This window comes from Macrobrachium rosenbergii, chromosome 1 (assembly GCF_040412425.1).
Source record: "Macrobrachium rosenbergii isolate ZJJX-2024 chromosome 1, ASM4041242v1, whole genome shotgun sequence".
Classification (NCBI taxonomy): Eukaryota; Metazoa; Arthropoda; class Malacostraca; order Decapoda; family Palaemonidae; genus Macrobrachium; species Macrobrachium rosenbergii.
In genome coordinates this window covers 43,604,358-43,629,742 of record NC_089741.1, presented here as the reverse complement: position 1 = coordinate 43,629,742, position 25,385 = coordinate 43,604,358, and the positions used below count along the sequence as shown (strand labels likewise).

General features: G+C 42.3%; 1 long non-coding RNA gene across 2 annotated transcripts in view; it reads right to left on the bottom strand.

Annotated features, from left to right (window-relative positions):
- The window catches only part of LOC136830347 (uncharacterized), a 32,635-nt gene that overhangs the window by 7,056 nt on the left and 194 nt on the right, over positions 1 to 25,385 (bottom strand). For both annotated transcript variants that reach the window (XR_010850641.1, XR_010850645.1), the window contains exon 2: positions 9,850 to 9,940. This is a non-coding gene — a long non-coding RNA (uncharacterized lncRNA). The remainder of the gene's footprint in view (positions 1 to 9,849; positions 9,941 to 25,385) is intronic.

Below are 25,385 nucleotides of genomic sequence, written 5' to 3'. Positions count from 1 at the left end.
ATACCATGGAATATATGAAAAAATTAAGGACAAAGAAGCGTCACTTTTTCTTAAAAAAAAAAAAAAAAAAAAAAAAAAAAAAAAAAAAGTCAAGCATTTATTCATTCTACCTCTCTCTCCCTCCTCTCTCTCTCTCTCTCTCTCTCTCTCTCTCTCTCTCTCTCTCTCTCATGAAAAAAAGAAAAATATAATTTAAAAAAAATTTAAAACAATAATAAACAAATAAACATGTTGCATATACAGTATATAAAAAATACCAGGAACACTCATCTTTGCTACTGGTTTGTGCATTTTTTTTTTTTTTTTGACAACTGAGTATGTCAGGAAAATGTGATGGGCTTAAATTTGGCTGATGTCTATATCAGTCATCAGTAAGTGAAAGGGTTAAAGAACATGCAAGGTTATCTTCTGCATATCTCTGCTTACTGAGGGGCTGGATGATATTCAAACACCCACCAGGAACTGTCAAATTCCCAATCATGTATACGAGCAGGGGGGCTGACTCCTGGAACCTACTATTCAGCCTGGTATAGGAATGTAGAGGCTGATATGGTGTTATGTCAGAGTTAATTCACCATGTTGAACCATACACTAAGATAGATACAGGGAATCCTATTTTTTTCTGTTATAAAACAGGAAAAATTGTCAGTCAGCTTAGTTGTACAGTACTCTATCATAATTTGGTCATATGTGGTACCGAGCTACACTTGTCCCTGCCCCACCTTGTAAAAAAAGAAACAGACATATCATCAGACCAGTCTTCAGACAGATTCTTGGATGTGTAGTTTTCTGCATCCACCAGTCCAGCATGAACACAAATTGGGGTGTCCAATAACTGGAAAGGACAAAAAGGGCAGGAAGAGACCCACAAACCTAAGTCCAACCATGCACCTTAGGTAAGGTGAAGCTCTGAAATGAGCTGGGAAAACTTTTAAATGGTTTTGAGTAGCCACTGTAAGGCTAGGGAGAAAGCATCCAGGGGCCAATGGCTGTTTACTTGCAGAAAGAGGAAAACTGTTGTTCAGGATCATTCCCTTGATAACTAAGCTGAATTTCACCTTAATGGGGTTAAGAGTAACAAATCGTGTGTGCTAATAAAGAGTAGAAATATGTCTGTCCAAGCAAATGACTGGGAATTATGTTCAAAGGGCACAGGAATCAAAAGGGAAGATGCCATGCTCACCTTCTAGTTGGCCGGCATTAAAGTAAGAAGTGGCCAGGGTATAGTGACTTGACAAAAGTGTAAGGGAAAAATGTTAAACATGGAATTTCAGTCATTCTACTGGAACCCTCTCAACAGAGGGACTGAGATCCTCCTAAATCCTCACACAAGAAATGAAGTGTGGTAGTTGTGAGGCAGAATGAAAGGAACCCTGACAGATCATCTATTCCTGGAGTTGAGCTAAAGAAGTCAAGAGGATTGGAGACAGAAAACTTGTGAAATGCAATCAATGGAAGAAAATATACCTTAGGCTAAGGAAGGGCCATATAGACTGAAACAGACCCAAGGGAAAAAACCCCGACTATAAAGATGAAGCTGAAGCTGTCTTAGGGGAAAAAATGGCATGCATGGCAACAAACAAGTTCCACTATATCCTTCAGTGGAAAGGATAGGCATATGAACAATTCCTTCACCTTGGCACCAAGGAACAAGAATGAGTAACAAAGATTGCAAGGGGTAGCAGCTGTGCTGTACCTCGTAACTGCCTATTAAAGATCTGGAGAGATTGTCTTGAAGCTAGAATAGGGTATATGGTATAACTAATTCATGATGTGCATTAGTGAAGCAAAAGCAGGCATATACAGTATATATATATATATCTAAGGCTTGTTTGCAGCTGCCAATATCTTTGCTTAACAACAGGTTTTTTTTTAGAACTTAACCCCATCATAACTCAGGGAGCATCTGTATTTGTATGGGCATTCTCCTGAACACACTTGAGTGTTACATTAAATTAGCCTATAATTTGGTATGGTCATGTATTTAGCCAATTTCCTAAGATCTTAATTTCTTAATAGCTATGTCTGTGACCGTTTGAGTTTGTAATACTGTTTCTTTCTCAAATTATGCCCTCGGACATTGGCTAAATATTTTGGCCATGTATTCTTAATCCCAAAAAGTCTTGTCATGATCCTACTTGAAATATATGGCCAAGAACACAACTACTTAGTCTCAGGTTAAATTACTGAATTTCTCCTCAAAATCTGCTTGTGTGACTGCACTTGTTTCTGTTAAACATCCTTTCCTCTTTCAAAAAAAAAAAAAATAAATAAATAAATAAACCTGTATGCCTTTAAAGTAAATAAAACTAACATCTTGCCTATGCTCCTTTTGAGTGGACAAGATTTACTTTGATTTCCTTTCCTGTGGAAGAATTTCTTTACTGTCAAAGCCATACAATCTGAGAAAACTCTCTTGTTGAGAATTCAAAACAAAGACCATGGCTATGGTAATTGTTTCTGGTATGTTACCAATATTTTCCTCAAAACCTTGTACAGTTCCACCTATTTCTGTTTCTCAACCTTTCTCATTCTGCCAAAAACAAGTGCCATGTGCCCTCAATGAAATTTAATCTGCCCTTTTAAGGTCCCTTTACTACCCTTAGATTATCAAACTTTCTTGCATAATGTTCAGAACTTTAATACTTCACATACCATTACTTGTCTAAAGATCAAAATTTTATCTAGTACACAATGTTAATGGTTGGAAAATTCACCTTATAATTGCTGCCCCTGTAACCCACCTTTTCTGCCCATTCTCCATGAAAGAAAGTAAAAAACCCAGCTTTCTTGAATTTTCAGTACTTCCTTAGGCTGTTAAATACTGTACTGTTATCCAGTAATGTATAAATTGGTTAAGCGGATACTCATTCAGAAGTTCCTTCATACACAGTGCTTATAACTTTATCAGCTAATTATTAGTGGACTATACCTACAGTTAAAAGGTTGTTAACAAGAAAAATAAAAAATTAAATCAATCACTATATCTCCCCCAATTATTTTTCATTACAAAAATCTATTTTTAATAGAAAAGCAGAGTCACATGCAGTGTGTTCACAATTAACAATTTAATGAAAAATGATATTTTAATGATAAAATAAAGTTTGTTCATACTTACCTGGCAGATATATATATAGCTGTATTCTCTGTTAGTCCGACAGAATTTCAAAACTTACGACACACGCAGTGGGGAGATCAGGTGGTTAGTACCCATTCCCGCCGCTGGGAGGCGGGTATCAGGAACCATTCCCATTTTCTATTCAGATTTTCTAGTGCCACTGTCTCCTGAGGAGGTGGGCGGGCACTATGAATATATATATCTGCCAGGTAAGTATGAACAAACTTTATTTTATCATTAAAATATCATTTTGTTCATGAAACTTACCTGTCAGATATATATATAGCTGAATACCACCATTGAGGTGGGTACAGACAGAATAGATTTGGAAAAAACACACTACAAGTAGGTGAAAGATATTTTGGTTCCTTACCTGTTAGCATAGCTGACTTCGTGATTACTGTCACCCAAGTCCGCTTCTGCTTAACTAGAGTCTCCAGCAAGGGTGTGACCTGTATAGCTGGTGAGTTCTAGATGATCTGTCAACGGGGCGTGACCACAATGTGACAAGACCATATTGACCATACAATGAGGGCAAACGAAGCAAAACCAACCACCTGACCAAGCCTAACTAAGTTAGGATAACGCAACTAAAGCTAAAGATTGGGAAGTCCGCACAGGCAGTCGACCCAACAACCATAAAAACACTATCCAACCATTTTCTATAGGATAGGATGAGTGTCATCCCCTGCCCCAGGAAAGTATCTGCGGAAACGTATGGTCCTAGCGAGAAGCAGTTCTCATATGTCGTCTTCACATCTCTCAGGTAGTGTGAAGCGAACACAGAGTTGCTCCCAAAATGTGGCACCCAGAATGTTACTGAGTGACATATTTTTCTGAAAAGCCACTGAAGTCGCAACCGCCCTCACCTCGTGAGCATTGACTTTCAGAAGTTTAAAAATCAGAGTCTTGACAGCATGAATGGGCTTCTTTAATCGTATCTCTCAGAAAAGAAAGCCAGAGCATTCTTTGACATAGGTAAGTCCGGTCTCTTTTTACGGAACACCATAAACTATCTGAGGGACCTCGACTTTCCTTCGTCTTGTCTAAGTAGACTTTGAGAGCCCTAACAGGGCAAAGGACTCTCTCTGGCTCTTGAATAAGGATTTCAGCCATACCCTTGATTTCAAGCTCTTGGGCCAAGGGTTAGACGGGCTTTCATTTTTCGCTAAAAGGAAGGGCTTAAAGAACAAACCCGTTATGCCCTTTAAAGCCTATATGCCTACTAAAGGCTTGCAGTTCACTAACCCTCTTTGCCGTTGCTAGAGCGGTTAGAAAAATAGTCTTCCTAGTAATGTTCCTCAATGACGCAGAACTAAGAGGCTCAAACGAACTGGACATTAGGAACCGAAGCACAACATCCAAATTCCAAGAAGGGAGTCCTTGGCAGAGGCACCTTGAGGTTTGAAAAATCTGAAGAGATCGTGAAGGTCTCTGTTGTTAGACAGATCCAAGTCTCTATGCCTAAAAACAGATGATAGCATGCTTCTATACCCCTTTAAAGTCGAGACTGCAAGTTTCACATCATTCCTCAGAAAAAAGAGGAAGTCTGCTATCTGGCTCACAGAGGTCGTGGTGGAGGAAATGCCCTTCTTTCTACACCATCTCCTAAAGACGGTCCACTTCGATTGGTACAAATTGCTGGAAGAGAGTCTTCTCGCTCTGGCAATAGCTTTCGCCACTGGTCTAGAAAAACCTCTCGCTCTGGCCAGCTTCTCGATAGTCTGAATGCAGTCAGACACAGAGCGGGAGGTTTTGTGGTACCTCTCGAAGTGGGGTTGTCTGAGTAGATCGACTCTCATGGGCAGAAATCTCGGAAAGTCTACTAGGAAGGACATGACCTCTGTGAACCATTCCTCGAAGGCCAAAATGGGGCGATCAACGTCATCCTCGTCCCTTCCGACGACGCAAACTTTCTGATGACTTCTCCGATGATTTTGTACGGAGGAAAGGCATACACGTCCATCCCCGACCAATCCCAAAGAAGAGCGTCCACTGAGAGCTCCTGGGTCGAGAAACAGGGGAGCAGTAAAGAGGAAGTCTCTTCGTCTTGGAGGTTGCGAAGAGATCTATCAAGGGACGTCCCCAAAGCTTCCACAGTCCTTGACACACCTCTTGGTGTAGGATCCATTCGGTCGGGAGCAGTTGTCGCTGCCGACTTAGAAGATCCGCGGACGTTCTCTCTCACGCCTGCAACAAACCTCGTGAGGATCGTAATATTTTAGGCCTGTGCCCACAGAAGAATGTCCTTTTGCTAAGGCGAACAGGGACCGAGAGTGAGTTCCCCTGTTTCTTGAGGTATGAAAGGGCCGTGGTGTTGTCCGAGTTGATCTGGACAACCGGTTCGAGACTCGCTCCTCGAAGAAAAGAAGGGCCAACTGAATCGCCCCAATTCTTTGAGGTTTATGTGCCAGGACACCTGTTCCCCTCCCAGGTGCCCGACACTTCTTCCCTCCCCAGTGTTGCTCCCCACCCGAAATGGACGCGTCGGAAAACAACACTAGGTCGGGGTTCTGAAGTTGAAGAGAAAGGCCTTCTGCCAACTTCGATGGATCGAGCCACCACCGAAGGTGATTCTTTACCTTTGGCGAGATACTCAGAGAAGCTTCTAGATTCTCCTTGTCGTGCCAGTTCTCTGCAAGGAAGAATTGAAGCGGTCTGAGGTGCAGTCTCCCCAGGAAACAAACTTCTCCAGTGATGAAATGGTCCCCAGCAGACTCATCCATTCCCTCACCGAGCATGTTTCTTTCCTCAGGAAGGCTGAAACTTTTTCTAAACATTGAAGTTGTCTTTCTTGAGACGGAAATGCTCGAAAGCCACTGAATCCATCTGAATCCCCAGATAAACGATGGACTGAGTCGGGGTCAGATGGGACTTTTCGAAATTCACCAGAAGTCCCAGGGACTTCGTCAAGGTCAAAATCGTGTGGAGATCCTCCAGACACCTTGTCATTGACGAGGCTCAATGAGCCAATCGTCCAAATAAAGGGAGATTCTTATTCCTCCAAGGCGAAGCCATCTCACAACATTCCTCATCAAGATCGTGAAAACCATAGGAGCTGTGCTGAGCCCGGCAAAGGGCCCTGAACTGGAATACCTGTCCCCGCAGGACAAATCTCAGGTATTTCCTCGATAGAGGATGTATAGGGACGTGAAAATAGGCGTCCTGGAGATCGAGAGAAACCATCCAGTCGCCTGGTCTTAGGGCTCCCATGACCGACTGGGACGTCTCCATTACGAACTTTTCCTTCAGAACGAAATGGTTCAACTTGCTGACGTCCAGAACTGGTCTCCAACCCCCTGACTGCTTCGGAACCAGAAACAGCCTGTTGTAAAAGCCCGGGGATTGTAAATCCGAGACTTGCTCCACAGCTCTCTTCTCGAGCATTTGATCGAGCAGGTTGAAGAGAATTTGTTGTTTCTCCTGATGATAGGATGGCGACAGATCTATGGGAATCGTACTCAATGGAGGCAATACGAGGAATGGGATCTTGTATCCCTTTTCGATGACTTGGAGGGACCAGCTGTCCGTCCTCTCTCTCTCCAGGCTTTTGCAAAAAGAAAGGAGCCTGGCTCCTACCGGTGTCTGAAGGTCTCTGGAGTCATTTCTTGCCCCTGGTCTTAGAAGGGCTCTACCTCTTGAGGACCTCTGCCTCGAAAGGACGATCTAGAGGAAGGTCTTCCACGAAAGGGCTTCTGAATCTTGAAGTCTGCCCAAGGGAAGAAGTCAAGGGGCTGCAGGACGTCTAGAAGACTGGGCCAGGAGGTCCTGAGTAGCCTTCTCTTGCAATGTGGAGGCCATATCCTGACTAAGGGTTGGGGAAAAGATGGCTAGAAAGCGGAGGCGAACAATTCTGCCTTCTGAGTAGGAGAGACCGACTTCACCTGAAGTTGCAGTAAATGGCTCTCTTCTTTAAAAGCCCCGCACAGAAATGGGCAGCCAGTTCTTGGAGCCATCCCTAACCGCCTTGTCCATACAGGATAGGACACTAAACAAGTCTCCCAGGCTAATGGAGTCAGGGCTACGAGCCTGCAAGTCCAAGACTCCCAGGCACCAGTCCAAAAAGTTAAAAACTTCTAAGGACCTGAAAAGGCCTTTCAGATGGTGATCAATCTCAGATAAAGACCAGGACACCTTTGCTGAAGAAAGGAGAGACCTTCTGGGAGCGTCCACAAGGCTGGCAAAATCCCCTTGGGAAGAGGAAGGAACTCTCCAACCAACCTCCTCTCCTGTCTCGTACCAAATTCCTGCTTTACCACTCAATCTTGATGGAGGTAGGGCGAAAGAAGTCTTGCACTGAGCCTTCCTGGAGTCCATCCACTCTTGAACCTTGTTAAAGGCCCTCTTCGTGAGAGAGACGTGGCCATCTTCACAAAACCAGAAGACTTTTGTGACTTAGACGAGGTTAGCTGCGAGGGGAGGGCGAGGAGCAGAGGGTTGAAACTTGTCCCAAAACAAGTCTTTCAGCAGCCTAGTTAAGACTTGGTAGTCTGCAGAAGCTGAAGAAGAAGAGACTGATCCTCAACTGCAGGATCCGAAGCGCAAGAAAGCTCTCCTTCTTCCACAGGAGCAACGGAAGGGCAGGAGAAGAACCGGAAGGACGAAGTCCTTGCAGACCAACATGCAAAAGGGACTTCTGCTTGGAAGAAGTCCGAGAGAGGAGTCACGAAAGTCACGAGCAGAAGAATCTAAATGAGAGTCTCGACGAGCGGCGTCCTGACGAGAATCCCGACGAGCTTCTTGACGAACGATCCGACGAGAGTCCTGGTGAGCGAGCAGCGAGGAGGCGTCATGCCCTCGCAGCAAGAAAGGCGTCGTGCCGAGCAGCAAGGGAGGCGTCTTGACGAACTGCAAGGAGGCGTCCTGACGAGCAGCCAGGGGCGTCATGACGAGCAGCAAGGGAGGCGTCATGTCGAGCAGCAAGGGGGAGGCGTCCTGCCGAGCAGCATGAGAAGCGTCACGCTTAGCAGCATGAGAAGCGCCACGCTTAGCAGCATGAAGCGTCACGCTTTGGCAGCATGAGAAGCGTCATGACGAGAAACAAGAGGGTCGTCGAAACGAGGCGTCAAGCCTGGCAGCGTGAAGCGTATCAGAAAGCGAAATTGCGATCCCTGCCAAGACCAGTAAAACGCTGAGCAACAGGACTTCTAGCGGGAGGCGAAGCATGAGACGGCGGCGAACGAGGAGAAGGAGAAGGGAAGGTTTAGACCTCTTGATTGGCAGCCGAATCCTTCCGGCGACGACACGCATCGGTCTCCTTCTGGGCCATTAAAGAAGCCAATTGCTCCTGCATGCCTAGGAGCAGCTTACAGTAGGAGAAGATTCTACCTCAGGAGAGGACTGATCCTATGAGAAGAAGAGGGGCGAGGGACGCCTTCTTGCTTCTCACAGGAAGCAACAGCCTTCTTTCTGGAGCGAGCGGAGCGCTCAAAAGCGTCATCGTCTGATGACGTCCTGGTCCTCTTCTGCGGTGGGATGGCGTCAAAATCCTCGGAGAAGAGCGGAGCGTCACGAGAAAAGGGGCGTGGGAAGTCCCCCTTCTTTGAAGCTTCTCTTCAAAGGGCGAGAATCCGAGATTTCCATTCCCGGCGCGAGGAGGAGGAATCGGGGAAGAGAAGCAATCGCCAAGATTCGTGCCCGTGCACGATCCTGGCAGCCTGGGAAGCGTCATCAGGACATGCGAAGGGCGCCAGATCGGTGGGGGGTCCGCGTAACCCTCTTGCGGCTTTCGACTTGCCCACTCCCTGAGTCCTGGGAGTCCGACAGAGGTCTAGACCTAGAGGCGTTATACGGCCGATCTGACGCCCCCTCCACAACACTAGGGGGACGGACACTATCACTGCACTTCACAGCACTTTGAAGAGCGAGCATATTAGCTTCCAAGGTACGAATGGAAGACATAATAATCGCCAGGGCATCACCATCCGCAGACACAACCCCAGGGTTAGGGGGCAACACCACAGGGTTAGGAAGAGCTACGTCTACAGGAGGGTTAACAGGTGAAAGCACACTACCCTGACTCCTACCACTTCTGGAGGAAGACCTCCTGAGCCTATCTCGCTCTAGCTTTCTCACATAAGAATCATAAGTCCTCCAACTAGCATCAGACAAAGATTCACACTCCTTGCATCGGTCATTCAACAAACAAAACATGTCCTCTACAACCTGAGCATACAGTGTGAGGATCTGCCGAAATTTTCAGTAGCCTCACCTTACAGTCTTGCACACGGCAAACTCGATAACTAGAAGAACTAGATTCAGACATCTTACTCCCAGGAAAAAACAAAGCCAAATCCAAAACAATCCACAATAGCGTATGCCTAGCCACAAGTCCAAGTCAAAAAACCAAAAATCAAACAAATACTCAAGTGACAATCAAGTTTTATCCGAAATCCAAGACGGAGGTACTGAAAACAAGTGTTGACAGTACCGGCGACAGAGAAAATCTGAATAGAAAATGGGAATGGTTCCTGATACCCGCCTCCCAGCGGCGGGAATGGGTACTAACCACCTGATCTCCCACTGCGTGTGTCGTAAGTTTTGAAATTCTGTCGGACTAACAGAGAATACAGCTATATATATATCTGACAGGTAAGTTTCATGAACAAAATTATATTTCAAGATGACAAAACTTAATCTCATACCCTGAAAAACTATGCATGCCAAGGCTTAACCGTGTTCTGAGAGCACGATATACCTGCAACTGTAAAAATTATAAATACTGCACGTACCTTACACTGATGATACAACACAATTTACAACTTAGTTACAAAAAAAGTTATTAAAATGCAGCAAAAGAGGCGATGCTTAAACCAAAAACATCTGAAAAGAGAAAAAACATGTAAATTCAACATTTTCATACAAAATAACACTAACAGAAATTTATCCAAAAAGACTGATATATATCAAATACAAAATACATCACATAAAATTCTTGAATTACGATGAAAATGTAACATGAAGAGCAAACCAAACTATATAATAGAAAAAAATTTAGATTGTCTCCTGCAAGATCTTGTATTGGTATAAATACACCAAACACCTTTTTAAAAATAAAAATTACAGTAAATTAAAATATCTGACAAGGATTCAGCTTATCACAGATAAGGTAAGAACAATTAGGCTATAAAACACCCTGCTCATACACAAGGTTCTGAAATGTCCAGAAATGGGTTTAAAACATGAATGTGAAGATAATGTATATGGTACAAATTCTGCCCTTGACTCAAGACAGACTTGGTTCCTTGAACCCAGTTTTAGTATAAAAAAATGCAGATTTAAATCCATTGTAAAAATATAGCATATTACATATACTATCCTACTGGGTACTTCCATATGTAGATAACCTATGAATGTCCTCCTTTAATTAGTGAATACTAGAAATCATTCCCAGAATTATTTTTACAATGTACAATACCTAAATTTAAATTCTTTGTAAATACAATTATTACTGAACTATTTTGTGTAAGGAATGATGACTAAACGATAAATTTTGGTACAGTGCTCAAACAACCATTGTGACAATAACTGCATAAGCAGTAAGACAACAATGTAACCTATTCCCTTATTCAAGATATACAAATTGCTTTCATTCATGTATATTCATTAACTGAAAAGATGGTTAAATGTACAGAAAAGAATGCTAACGAATAAGAGGCTAATGTTTTTTGTATTCTTTAAAGTTCATGGTGTGCTTGATACAAACAGCAAATGCAAATGTTGCATTCTGGAAATTACAAAAGGCAACTCTGTAACTGATTAAAATACCTAAAGCAAGGCAAAAGAATTTTTCATCATCAATAATCTATCACAGGAGGAATGAAAATGTGAAAAGTCAAAATATTTTTTGGCTCCTTCAAAGTCCACACAACTGAGGGGGGTTGAGTGCATCCTTAAGGATGTAAAGAGGGGTGGCTTGAGGTGGTCCATCTGCGTAAAGACCTCAGGTTTGTGGTTGAGTGCATCCTTAAGAATGTAAAGAGGGGTGGCTTGAGGTGGTCCATCTGCGTAAAGACCTCAGGTTTGTAAGTTATGAAAAATACAAATTGACTAAAAATTTGTCATTTGTTTATACACGAAACAAACTGTCTGTCTTTACGTATGGGGAGACTTACTTTTGGTGGGAGGATACAGTTCTTTATGTATGGGGAGACTTACTTTTGGTGGGAGGATAAAGTAAGCTTTAGAACTGACTGGTGGTTTGGCTCACATGGGCTCACTTCCTGGTCAATTGCTAGAGTATAGGAAAGAGTCATATGCCTCTGATCTGTTAAGTGAAAGATTAATTACTCAACAGCCAGAATATCTTCCAAGTGTGCCCACCAACCCTCGTTCGAGGTGTCTGAGAACAGAAGAATCTCCGGAGGGGAAGCATGAAGGGGCACTCCTATGGTCAGGTTCCTGTTGTCCAGCCACCATGCCAAGTCCTGTCTCACTTCCTTTGAGAGAGGAACTTGGAGGAAGGGAGAATCCTTTGATGGGGACCAAAACTCTTTCAAATCTCTACTGAAGGGATTGAAGATGGAGACGGCTGTGAGGAGCGAGCTTCTCCAGGGATGAAAGGTGACCTAGAACGATATGCCACTGACATGCTGGTTGTTTTTGTCTGGAAAGGAAGGACTGTACAATGGTCTTGAACTTGTCAATGCGTGGATCTGATGGAAAGGACCCTCTGCTCTTTGGCTGGGTGTAAGATCTGACCTCTCCAAATTTACTATCCCTTGGCTGTGACAAAATTGGAACAGATGGTCTCTGTCCTGGATCAACTCCCATAATGAAGCGAAGGAACTTGTGACATAACTGACAGACTGGAATCTGGAAGTAAGCATCCTTCAGGTCTATTGTCTGATGGCTGCTAGAACTGTGGGGAACGTTTCCATCTTGAACTGAGTCTTTCTGATGAAAACGTTCAGGGAAGACAGGTCTATGACCAATCTCCAATCACCCAATGCCTTTACCACTGGAAAGATCTGGCTGTAGAAACAGGGGGATCAATCCCTCACGACCTACACAGTTCCTTTTTCCATCATTACCTTCACTTCTTCTCGGACAGCCAGATCCTTCGGCGAGCCCTAAACATATGTTATTTGATGGAATGGACAATCGGAGAGAGAAGGAGAAAACTTGAAGGGAAGTAGATATCCCACCCACAAAACATCTACTACTCAAGCCTCCGTCCCATGCTGCTGTCAAGTTCCCCAATGGCTCGCCAGGCACATCCCCACCAATGGCAGAGAGTGGGGAGGGGTGTCCCCTCTAGCGTTTCCCCTCCTACAGCCCTGCCTCTGCCTCCTCTCCCGGCTCTGGTAGGACAGAGCTGAAAGGGGTGCTGCTGAGTTGTCTTCTTAACAGGAGCAGGAGAAGGCTGGTGGCCCCTACAAGGACCTGTTGTGGCTTGAGATCTCTTAGGTGAAGGTCAGCAGCAGCCTGAGATCTAGGTCAAGCTACAGTGGCACATGAAGGACTAGAAGATTAACAGCCTGGTGGACCAGACGGTCATTATTGTCCACTATTCGTCTGTCCACTGCTGCTTCAACTTGGTCCTTAAGGAAGAGTGACAAAGATCCTAGAATTGTTCCATTCCTCGGTGCCAAGGTAGAATCATGGCCGACAAATCTGGAGATCTGAGAAAGGGCAGCATCTCTTCTCTCCAATAACCAATTAACTCACATGTTTGTTGTTAGGTTAGACAGATACCAAACAGTCTTGCCACCAGACTGCAACAGTCTAAGAAAGGTGGCATTCTCCTCACTGCTGCTAGACATGACTCTGGGTGTGTAAAGGAGGTGCCCTCTTCCCGGATTTGATCTAATGAAAGACCTGGACCTAGGTAAACTAGGTCCAGATCCACCTGCCTCGACTGTAACACAACATTAAGAGCTACGTAAAAATGTCTATGTTGTGGAAGAGGAAGGAGCAACTTAAATGACCAGCTTGACTGAAGGGAGTTGTCCCGTCAAGAGACAAGAGAATTCATTTGGTTAGGAACACAGTCAGCATGATTAAAACATGGCAACCCTAACGATGCCTTCATTTCTTTCTTGGGACCCACTAGGGCTTCAAGACCCAAAGGATAACCTGAACTGGTAGCCACAGTCTCTTCCATTAATTCGTTGTACCCACAAATGAGTTCCACAACTTCTGCTTACATAGTTAATAGTTCTTGGTTGTCTGCATCAAGAGGGAGAGGACCTTCTGCTTCCAGGCCACAAGATTCTCGATCCGGTCTGTCAACCAAGTCAGTGGCATCCCCTGCACCATGGTTCACTACTGGAGCATAAGAACGATCAGGGCCTAACACTTTTTTGGGTATATATTGTTCTAATGAACGAGAAGGGACTCTGCCTTGATAGCGGTCCTACCCACGAGAATGAGAGCTTGGACTATATGTTAAAGGAGAGGATGGCTATGGTTGATTCCGCGACCACAAAAGACTCTCGTTATGTGGAAAAAAGTTAAGTATATCTTAGTTTAACCAGACCACTGAGCTGATTAACAGCTCTCCTAGGGCTGGCCCGAAGGATTAGATTTATTTTTACGTGGCTAAGAACCAACTGGTTACCTAGCAACGGGACCTACATCTTATTGTGGAATCCGAAACACATTAGAGCAAGAAATGAATTTCTATCACCAGAAACAAATTTCTCTTGTTCTTCACTGGCCGGTCGGAGATTCGAACTCGCAACCATCAGAGTGGTAGCTGAGAATGGAACCCGCTCAACCAGCGAAGAACTCTCGTTATGTGGAGAATGGTCACGGACATGCAAACGAGACCATAGACTGCTTGTCCTAGGAGAGAACGGTCTCGATCATGAGAATATTCCCTCAAGTGTGATGTCAACTTCTTTATGACCGCCTTATTGTCTTTCTTAACATCCATGGTCTTACCCCTCACTTATTGAGCAGGATGAGGAGCCCGATACGTAGATCTACGGCTCTTACAGGAGACTTCTCTTGCAGAGAATCAGTTGGAACTGGGTGATGCTTATTAACTAAAGTAGAAGACATACAGCCGTGAACCTTGACAGACACACGACATTCCATAACTGCGTGTAACCCCAGAGGGGCAGCTGGAGACAAACCAGGAACAAACTTAGAGGCGACGATACGGCTGTGATTAGCCGACCACGAATTGACTGTAGGAGATGGACAGTTGGCCTTGGCCCCCGGACGAAGGAGAAATGGAGGAGGAATCCAAAGACGGCCTGAGGATCTTCTTGCGAGAAGGGGCCATGAAGCCTTTTTCCTCCAACACCTCCATGGAATGGAATGAACAGACAACGAAGAAGATAAATGAGAAGACAAGAAAGACGGAGATCTACGACGTCTCTTCTTTGATTTCTTCATATTGGAGCGGCCAAACTTCTTCAGAAGTGCACCTTCAACTCTCTCCAGCAGGGCTTGAACAAAGGAGTCAGGAGGAGTAGACACAGAGGGCCAAGGAACAGAAACCAATGGTAGGGGCATGGCCGATAAAGGTATGGTGTAGGCCGAGGATGTCGTGGCCATAGAAAGGCAAGCAGAAGTCACAGACACTGTGGTTGTAGAAACTGACATGGTGGCAGACACTGGGAGATGGGACAGTAGGCCCCCAAGGTGGGGCTCCCCTAGGCAGGCCTCATGAAGACCAGCACTCGGTTAGCTTCTCCACATCTATCCCTGAAACAACAGTACACGGGTGAGCTGCCTCCCTTCTTATGGGGGGGGGACCCCTCCCCCCCACCGAAAGAACAGAGGCAGCTAAATCAATCACAAGATCTCCTGAACCCTTTCTTGAACAATCTAGAGATGAAGCAATAGAAGAATGAGAAGAAGTACTGTAAAATCTTCCTGAGAAGATGCAACGAGAGGCAATTCTGGTGAAGGAGAGATAGATCAAGGACTGGCGGCATCCGATGCCATTGGAGGCACAAAACCTTCCCACGATGGAACAGCCGATTTCCTCTTGTATTTCTTCTTCTTACCAAAATGCTTCCATTGCTCCGGAGACCAATCACAACACTGAACAGGGGTTACTTACTTTGCAATCATTTGATCTGCATCTGCTACAAGTCGAACAAGGATCAGTATCAAGAGGGGCTAGACAACAAAAACAAGGGTTGTTATCTACCCCAGGACACTTTCTTGGAGGCAAAGCCTTCTTAGATGATCCATGGGTTTGAATCTCGAAGCAAATACACACTGATAATCACAAATATATCACAGAAACACACAAAAAACAGAATGAAAAAACCAGAATGCTAAGGCGAAGAATGAACAGGAAGTGCATAAAAAACTGGCTTCTCTGCTAGAATGGGTAGTGCACGTTTTACTTGAAGATGGTTTGAGAGAACTAGTGCGTCACTGCATATATGAAGGGGAAAGAGGCCAGGCTCCACCTCCTCTCTCTCCCCACTGGCTAATGAACTCACGCCACCAACCTTGTTCTACAGTAAACCCCCGTATTCACAGGGGATGCGTACCAAACCCCGCCCCTGCGAATAGCTAAAACCTGCGAATACTTAGAACCCTTCTAAAAACACTTACAGCCCTTCTAAAAACACTTAGAACTGCCTATTTTGATAGTTCAAACACACAAAAAACACTAAAAATGCTTATACAGGTATTATCCTACTTATGATGGGGTTAGGTTCCAAAAAAACCCATCGTTTGATGGAAAAAACATATCTCGAATATAGCCTAGCCTACACTAGGGTATTTGGTACACGTATATATATACTGTATATATGGTAGCCTAGTCTACACTATAAAGTATACTCTATACATACTCGTACATGGTATAGTAATTATTAATATCAGCTAATTCTGGAGATTCATGCAGTGACTTATGATAATTCAATACAAAGAGAAATTGAATAACAAACAAGAATTAGCTTAGCCTACACTATGGTATATCGTATACATATACGGTAGCATAGCCTACATTATACTGTAATCTGTATTCACATATCGTATTATACAAACAACATAACGAATATGCATCTTTCCCATGGATCTTTTAAAACGTTATGCCTTAATTCACTGTATCCCATTATATATTCTTATATTGCTTTTGTATTGTAAATTGCAATCATAGCGATCAATGCTTTGTTTTGGAAATTGTTTATGCTCTGCTTATTTCACCGTATTTAACCAAGACCACTTTATTTAACTCAGTTCCGAGTGCTTTTCTTGCTTCTAGTTACCGTAAATGAATCTCTAGATACTTTATTTATATGAGGCAAAGATACTTTATTTATATGAGGCAAGGTTATTTTTTGTTATGCGAAGTGTTTTTAAGCCAAAATATAACAAATATGCCTCATTATGAAATTAATTTAGCTATTTTTTTTCGTTAATAGATGACATGGGTCATTTAAGGGCATTTGTTTTGTGTACAAAAATCAAGATTCCGTTGGCTATTTTCACTTGATTTCATCACAATATGAGCTTTACGTACTTATCGTTTATCGGCATAAAAATAGCAGTAACGTGTTCTTTCATGTCCAGTAGTTTTGATTAAAATACTTGCTCTCCAATTTTAATTACGGTTGAGTTTCATCCATGTTGCCGATGCATGATAATTTATAGTCATTAGCAGCTTGAACATTGTTTTCTCAGCTTCAGCTACAACTTGCAGCTTAAATTTAGCAGTATATTTCTTTGCTGATCTTTTATCAATACAGAATAAGTGTATAATGTAAAAATATATCAGTCCTATTCTACTTAAGGTCATTTGTACTATAACCTACGATAATTGTGTATTACCGTACGATGGTTGAAATACAAGCAAAATGGCTGTTGTTATCAATTCAGTGAATCAAAACAACATTTTCTCAATCGGTTTTTTATGGCTGTACGCATTTACGCAAGAGTATAAAATTACTAACAATACTTTTATCATTCTCTTTTACTTTTTTAACTAGAAGAGGGGATAAAGAGATGGAGGAAAAGAAGTTGGTCTATTGTAATTTGGTCTCTCTCGCTGGCTGATTGTACACTGCTGCCTGCGTCCATGCGAAATTTTATAATATTTTATAAATATTGTTGTATTGGTATTAATTGCTTACCCATTGTAAAATCGAATTATCGTACGGTGAATTATCGCAACTCGAGCACTACCTGAGCATTTTAATAGTTTTATCACAAAAAGTGCATTTAGTCATGAAAATGAGATGAGAATACAGTAATTAGTGAATATTTCTCAGTGAAAAATACCGTGAACGGGTGAACTTTCAGCGAACAATGCGTATATATGTTCCGTAGAGAAATCGACGAAAAGTGAGTCCGTGAATCGTGAGACGGCGAATATGGGGGGTTTACTGTATTTTCAAACCGGATCCAGTTTGCACTTTGAGATTTTCCCCATGCATAAAGATCGACGGTTTGTTTCGTGTATGAACAAATACTATAAACAACATTCAGCAGAGCCATACGATGTCGGAAAAAATGGCAAGAGAAAAGCATTATGTTGCATGCAGGAGATTATGACAGAAAGACCCATGCGTGGAAGGGACATGAAGACATATAAAATATGGCATCAGAGAGACAAGACAGAGTGGAGTTGGCTACTGATCAAAGATAACATGACAGATGTGAAAAGGTGCCAAGAATATATTAAATTATAATGCATAATAATATAGTTCTTAGAAAAGGCAGTGGATGTAATGTCAGCTTAAGCACCACCAATAGGTAAGCACATGAGAAACAGGTTTTATGAAAGATTTTCGGACAGTACAGCATCAAAGTCCATAAGCAAAGAGTAACTAAACTCAGTTTTTTTCACCGAGGCGCATTAGCACTCACTCGCAGGGGTCCCCTTTTAGCTCGGAAAAGTTTCCTGCTAGCTGATTGGTTGCAAGTATTTTGTCCGACCAAATAGCATCATTGTTTTCAAATAATTACCAAGTACTGTGAATCGAAACTTAGTTACTAACCTAAATTTCTCCCTCAGATATATGTTTTGTCAATAAATAATGTTAACAAATAAAGAGATTATAAAGTATTGTGATGGTAGTCTAGATTTAATAATAACACCCGCCGAAGTCAACGACAGGAGCTCGTTTTCGGATGCACGCTGCATAATTTTTTTACTTTTCACACATTTTAACACCAATTGGGATAAATTATACTAAGCATAAGAAAAACATGTTATTATAAAGTTTCTTTGAATACCAGAATCTACTGAAAACATGTTTTTAGTAGATTCTGGTATTCAAAGTAAGTTTATAATAACATGTTTTTCTTATGCTTAGTGTAATTTATCCCAATTGGTTAAAATATGTGAAAAGTAAAAAAAATTATGCAGCGTGCATCCATAAACAAGCTCCTGTCCTTGACTTCGGCGGGTGTTGTTATTAAATCTAGACTTACCATCACAATACTTTATAAACTCTTTATTCGTTAACATTATTTATTGACAAAACATATATCTGAGGGAGAAATTTAGTTTAGTAAATAAGTTTCAATTCACATTACTTGGTAATTATTTGAAAACAATGATGCTATTTGGACAAAATACTTAATCAGCTAGCAGGAAACTTTTCCGAGCTAAAAGGGCACCCCTGGGAGTGAATGCCAATGTGTCTCAGTAAAAAAAACTGAGTTTAGCAGGAGGACACATGTCACAACACACTAATAGGTTCTGAGGATGTGATAAGAGGATACCAAATTAGAGAGATTAATCATGAGAAATGCAGTACTGGAAATCTGACAAAGGCAAGGATTAAGGATGCTAAAAGTAATGATAAAGCATTCCACTGAGAAACTGATAAGTTATACTGAGTAGAGGGGCCAAAACACAGACTGACTTTAATCTTATGATTAATCAAACAAGGCATGCCAACACAATGCAGACTGCTATATGCTATCCGATAGTAAAGCAAAGAAGGAAGACGAGTTAAAAGAAAAAAAAAACATTGAAAATATGACATGGATCAGGAAGTATTACAAAGTCTCATTAATGTTGTAAAAATTTTCAACCTCAAACAAACCGTATAACCACTTAACATGCATGTAATTTTGCTTGCACATGTGTGTTTGTATGTATGTACTATTACGGCCACAACTAAAGATAAATCTCTTAATTCTCAATGCTTTTTAATAAATATCACTGTAAGGCTCTAAATCTAAAAATTAAATGATTAAAGATGCTCTTTTTTTCTTTCAGTTTCAACTCCTCCCTGAGGTGTATATTTATTTTCTATTTTGGATTTTAAGGGTACTATACAAACACACAATAAAAAAAATGGGAAGTGGTAAACTCTGGAAAATGATATACAGAAAAGAGAGAGAGAGAGAGAGAGAGAGAGAGAGAGAGAGAGAGAGAGAGAGAGAGAGAGAGAGAGAGAGAGAGAGAGAGAGAGAGAGAGAGAGAGAGAGAGAGAGAGAGAGAGAGAGAGAGAGAGAGAGAGATGTTGTAAGCAGAGATAAAGTACTACCTAATTAAAGATAACAAATACGAACTGGAGGTTGCTAATGTGACAGTGGAATCCATAGAGAATGGGACACCTGGATAGGTTAGGAGAGCCCTTATGAAACAAGAAAATTTTAAGGTCCCAAGGCCATTAGTAAAAACATGAAATATGTTCCAAGCAGCCAGAGAGCCAGTTACTGAAGAGACAACCAAAACATATGGAAGTACCAAAATTAAAACGTGAGAGGATAAGAAGCATTGGGCAGAAGGGATAACACTTGTAATATATGAAGGAAAATTTTATTTACTACCATGCCCTAAGTGTGTAGGAGTAGGCCTATACTGCATAAACACTATATGAAAGCATGGGAGGTATAAAAAAAAGTTGAGAAAAATGTTAGTCATCAACAGTGATAGGATATAAGTTAAGTATACCTTAGTTTTACCAGACTACTGAGCTGATTAACAGCTCTCCTAGGGCTGGCCCGATGGATTAGACTTATTTTACGTGGCTAAGAACCAATTGGTTACTTAGCAACGGGACCTACAACTTATTGTGGAATCCGAACCACATTATAGCGAGAAATGAATCTCTATCACCAGAAATAAATTCCTCTAACTCTTCATCAGCCGGCAGGGGGAATTGAACTCCGGCCCATCGAGTGACAGTCCGCAGATATAAAATAGGGCCCACAGCTAGAATGAGATATGTATGAACTCTCACTCTGCGATAATGTTTGAGAACTAAGTGCTCCCCTAAAGACAGGGTGGCACACTTTGGAAGGCAGTTACCACTGGGGTCAATCTCAAATTCATGGGTTCAGATGACAGCTTTACCACTACCCCTAACTGTCTTAAAAGGAAGAGCAGGGGGCTTCACACCTTATGAGCCAACGCTCTAAGACAGGATGCTCAATTGTGAAGTCTACCTGCATGTGCTCAGTTTGACTGCTGCCTTACAGAGGAAGGACGAACAGAAGAAAGGAAAAAGAAAACCACTCACTCACCCACTCAACCTTCAGCCTTTTGCCATCCATGTACCCTAAGCAATTTGCCTTTTTTTTTTTTTGTCTAAGAGGAGCTTAGAGACTACACAACCTAATAAGTAGCCATCATAGGTCCTAAGGAGAAGGCATCCAAGGACTTGTGGGTGATGTCCTTGGGATAAAATAAGGTAAGGGCAGTCATCTGGAACAGAAGTCTTGCCCTATTTACCCGTGAACCCAAAAAGATTCTCCAAACAGCTACAGCAGGCGAATAACCCTGGCTTCATAGCACTCCTCAAAGGACAAACCATGTGGCTGTGTTATTGCTTCTTAGCCAGAGAGGTAGTGTTCTCATTAGATAGTGCTGCAGGGCTCACAACGGGCACAAAAGCTGCTTGTCTAGCTAACCACTAACAAATTCTTGGTGGGAGAGAACCAAAATCTCCTCAAATTTCTTGCCAGAAACTCCCAAGTTTTGAATTTTTGCCAAATCCATGAAAAACAAGGGTGAGAGGAATCTCAAGGTCACCAAGTGCTACACAAGAAATGCCATGCAACTCATCATGTTGCAATGAGGCTAAGACTTGTGGGTGAGACTACAATATAAGACCTCTCCCAATGGCTCTATGGTGCCAGAGTTAGGTGGACGAGGACAGAAATAACTTTCTTACTCCTGAGGTCAAACCTAACAAAGTGGCCTAAACTGATGAAACTTCTGTGAACATGGACAAATTTCCTGTGGCTTGAGGCAGAGCAATAAGCTCCACTGCAGGAACTGAGAGGAGAATACAGTACATCAATGAAAGTGGACAAAGTCAGTCTGCGGTCTGCTGCTTGTTAGTTAAGGCCGAATAAAAATGTGACTAACACAGAAAAGTGGGCTAAAGGGGAATTTACAGGTATCTTGATCAAGAAGTGCTAGCAAGGTTAACTGAGATCTGGAATGACACAATGACACTCATTTGATCACTCAACAAATCAGACTGACGGAAGAAAACCAAGGATATCCAGATTGTCCCTAGGACTGCTGAAGACATTTTCATAAGCAGCTGTGGGGTCTCGAGCAGAAAGCAGAACACCAAGAGCTTCCAGTACAGCATAACCATGTAGTGAAGAGGTTTCCCACTATAATTCACCAAGGCTTGAAAAGCCTTCCCCATGGAAGAAAGTAGGGACCCCTTATGCCCCAACTAACTGGTAGACTAAAACCAGACTAGCTACAATCTCTGTGACTGACATCTCAACATCATGGCAAACCCACTCATGCATCTGCATTAACTACTGTTGTCACCTACACTACAAAGTAACCAACAGGCAATTTTAGAATGTCACAGCCATCTGAGCCACAAACATTCCCAGGATATTAATGTGCAGATGGAGGTCAATCTCTGTAGACACACCTGAAACCAAGAGATCTACCAGGTGTAGGCCTAATGAGTTCACCAGCCTTAAACAAATCAATGTTTACTTCATTTTCTTAACTGTAATACACACACAGTCAATGCCAAACCACCATTTTTGTATTTTTCCCCACTCAAAAACCCAGATTTCCTACTGGGAGGACCATGCTTGGTGGCTGGACAGTGACAACCTCCTAGTGGGATATGCTTCTTTTCTCACACACATCAAAAACGTTGGGCACACACCTTGAGGCATAGCTTACTTGCTACCCTATATGTCCAACAATAATGTGTGAACACAGTGGAAAACCATGGTTTTTTGGGTAGGGGGATAAGGAAACTGGTGAAATAGGGGATGCAGCCTCACATAACCTCTGGCACCATAATACAGTGTGAAATACATGGATGCATCTCAACATAGGGTGCCAAGTCCTACCTGACAAAGGGCTTCGCCTTCCTATTCCCACTCCTCCCCTAAGCTTGGGTACCACAAATTGCAAGCAATATTCTCTTGCCTACATACTGCATAATATAGCGGTAAATCAAACAAAAACTTCTTTCAGTTTTCTTCTGAAGATGGAAAGAGAAAACCCACAAGATTCCTGTGTATAACTTGTTTACTTGTAAATATTTACATATTACTTGAATCTCGAGTACTTTCAGGTCCTAACTGTGACCCATTTTCAAGAGATGTGAAGGTGGTCAGGCTGGTTCAAGGCCCAGCAATCTTGTGGAGCTGCTGCTCCTTGTGCTGCCATTTATATGATGGCTGTCTTGGTTTCCATTCTCTTGAGAGTTGTTAATCCCCTCCAGTCGGTCTGATATCCTGATCTGATGTTCAGTGGGATTAACCCTTGTGGTAAGTGAGTGGCCACCATTGGTCTGTTGGGCAGGAGACCTAAAGTTAAGTAGAGCTTAGTTTAACCAGACCACTTAGCTGATTAACAGCTCTCCTAGGGCTGGCCTGAAAGATTAGATTTATTTTACGTGGCTAGGAACCAACTGGTTACCTAGCAATGGGACCTACAGCTTATTGTGGAGTCTGAACCACATTATGACGAGAAATGAATTTCTATCACCAGAAATAAACTCCTCTAATTCTTCATTGGCCAGTCGGAGAGTCGAACACTGGGCCAACAGCTTGCTAGCCAAGAGCTCTACCCACCCCTCCAATGAAGCAGGAGACCTAACCTCCAGGTCAGAAGGGTTGATCTTAGCTTCTTTTAATATTAAAGCTCGGCTTATGGGATCTTCTGAGGTAAATCCTTTGTTTCCTTCTATCACTTTAATCTCTCTGATGAGTGCCCCTTCCACTACCCTCCTATGACTGATGTTATTGCTTTTGTGTATAAGCCTACTCGGGATTCAAGTAATATGTAAATATTTACAAGTAAGCAAGTTATACACAGGAATCTTGTGGGTTTCTCTTTCCATAGCTGTAAATATTGTTCTGCTAAGTACATGTCAGGTTGGGTGGTTGAGGTCAGGGCAGGGTACCCCAGGAGAGGTTTGGTTAAAATATAACCTTGCTAAAATATGTATGAGCTGCTTTACGCAGGCTGTGACCTGTGGAAATGGCCTGGTAAAACTTGAAACTACTACCGCAGCCTAAGCACCCTTCTAGATTCGGCAACTTTTAGTTTACGTGCAAAATGGGTGCTGTTTAGTACCAGCCACTTTGGGATGAATGTAAAACATAAACCAATGATGGCAAATACCATAAACATAAAAAAAGACAAACATAAAAACATGGATGAGAGGCAATAAATATTCCAGTTGGCGATTGGTGGGAACCAGGCCACAGGAGTTAGCTTCAAGTTTTACCCCTGGGCCTAATGTGCAATACTTCTGCACTTTTATCAGGGTTACCTCCAGGCCAGGAAAGGACCTAAGACCCTAAACTGGATTAGGATATATCCTTCACCTTTGCGCCTCGATTCATGAAATTTTAGTTAGGTCAGGTGGGGGGGAGGGGGGGTTGCAGAGAGGCTAAACCTTGGAGCCATCGGTTGGTTAGCCTAGGTAAGGGACAGTTAGGATAGGCTTCATCCCAATAGGACAGGCCTAACTGTCTGTGCTTTAAATTTCTGAGTTTGTTACAATTGACATGCATGAACTATATATCTTTTGACTAATTATGTTGCGCTTTATGCATTTTCCACCTCTCTCATTTGTCTATGACACCACGTTTTTGGACCTCCCCGGTATTCCACTCCCCTAGTCCTATAGCTTAACTGTTCGGTTATTTTTCGAAAGACTCCAGCCACCTCCCACATTATAATTTATATTTTTCTTGGGTAAAGCACATCAAAACATAAAAATTTCTTCTCAATACATGACCTTCGCAAATGCTTAATAACAGAGAAAAATTAATCAAATTACAATTTATAAGGGAAGACGGTGAATGTCCAGAAGAACTCCGCATGCATAAAGTACCAAAATTAAAAGTAAAATGTAATATTTTTCATATTTAAAGCATTTTAGACCACTTCTTATGATGAGGAAACACCCACAAATTTGCCATATTAGCTATGGAGGGGGTTGGGGGACAGGTATTGTCTAACCTTATAAGGCAAAAATCGAAAATCATTCGATGGGGAACTAGTTTTTCTGAGAAACATTACACTCTTTCTGAGAAAGATTACAGCAAAAAACCTCATTTTCGAACTAATTCCAGTAAGATCAAGTACACGAAGTGATACTGGATGTAAACAAACGACTTAGAAAATTTTCGAGGATGCCGATTAGATAATCATTAATATCTCGGATATGGCGAATCTCCTCAAAAAGTGTTCAGAGACAAAGTTTTATTATTTTATATTGTGAAAATTATAATGTGACCTATTTTCTTATATCTCACCGCGGAGTTGTTCTGGACATTGACCGGGAAGACAATACTGGCACCCCAACCCCCTCTAATACAGCAAAATTGTAACCAGTAAACACCCCTAGGTTACCTTAGGTTGGTATTTGTAGGTTCTCTTAGTGCCCTATCATTTCCTAGCCATTTTTGCATGAAAAACTCAAAATGGGTTTTCATACAAAAATGGCTAGCTGGAACCTCCCGAAATGGCTGGCTGGAGTCTAACGAAAAATTACCGACTGTTCATTAACAGGAAGGTACACCATGCCAAACTAACCTTGTCGCATTGTTTAATGGTTTTCCTCGTATTTTTAGCACATCCGGTTGATGGGCAAACCAATACTTTAATGTACGCTACACTAGGCCTTAACAATTTCAACGGGGACCTCTGCGTCAAGTGCGCTGAGGTTACATAGGCCTAGCCTATTTACGTATATCTAACAAGGAAAACGTTTAAAGCTTAGCTGTTTTATTAAACTGCCCTCATATTAACGTCACATTACGTCTCGTAACAACATATTCAGCTGCCTATTTGATTAATCGCCAACAACGAAATGAAAAATCAAACAATTATGGATTTAGGTATTGGCCTAGACCTAGCTCCATTACATTAGACCTAGATGAA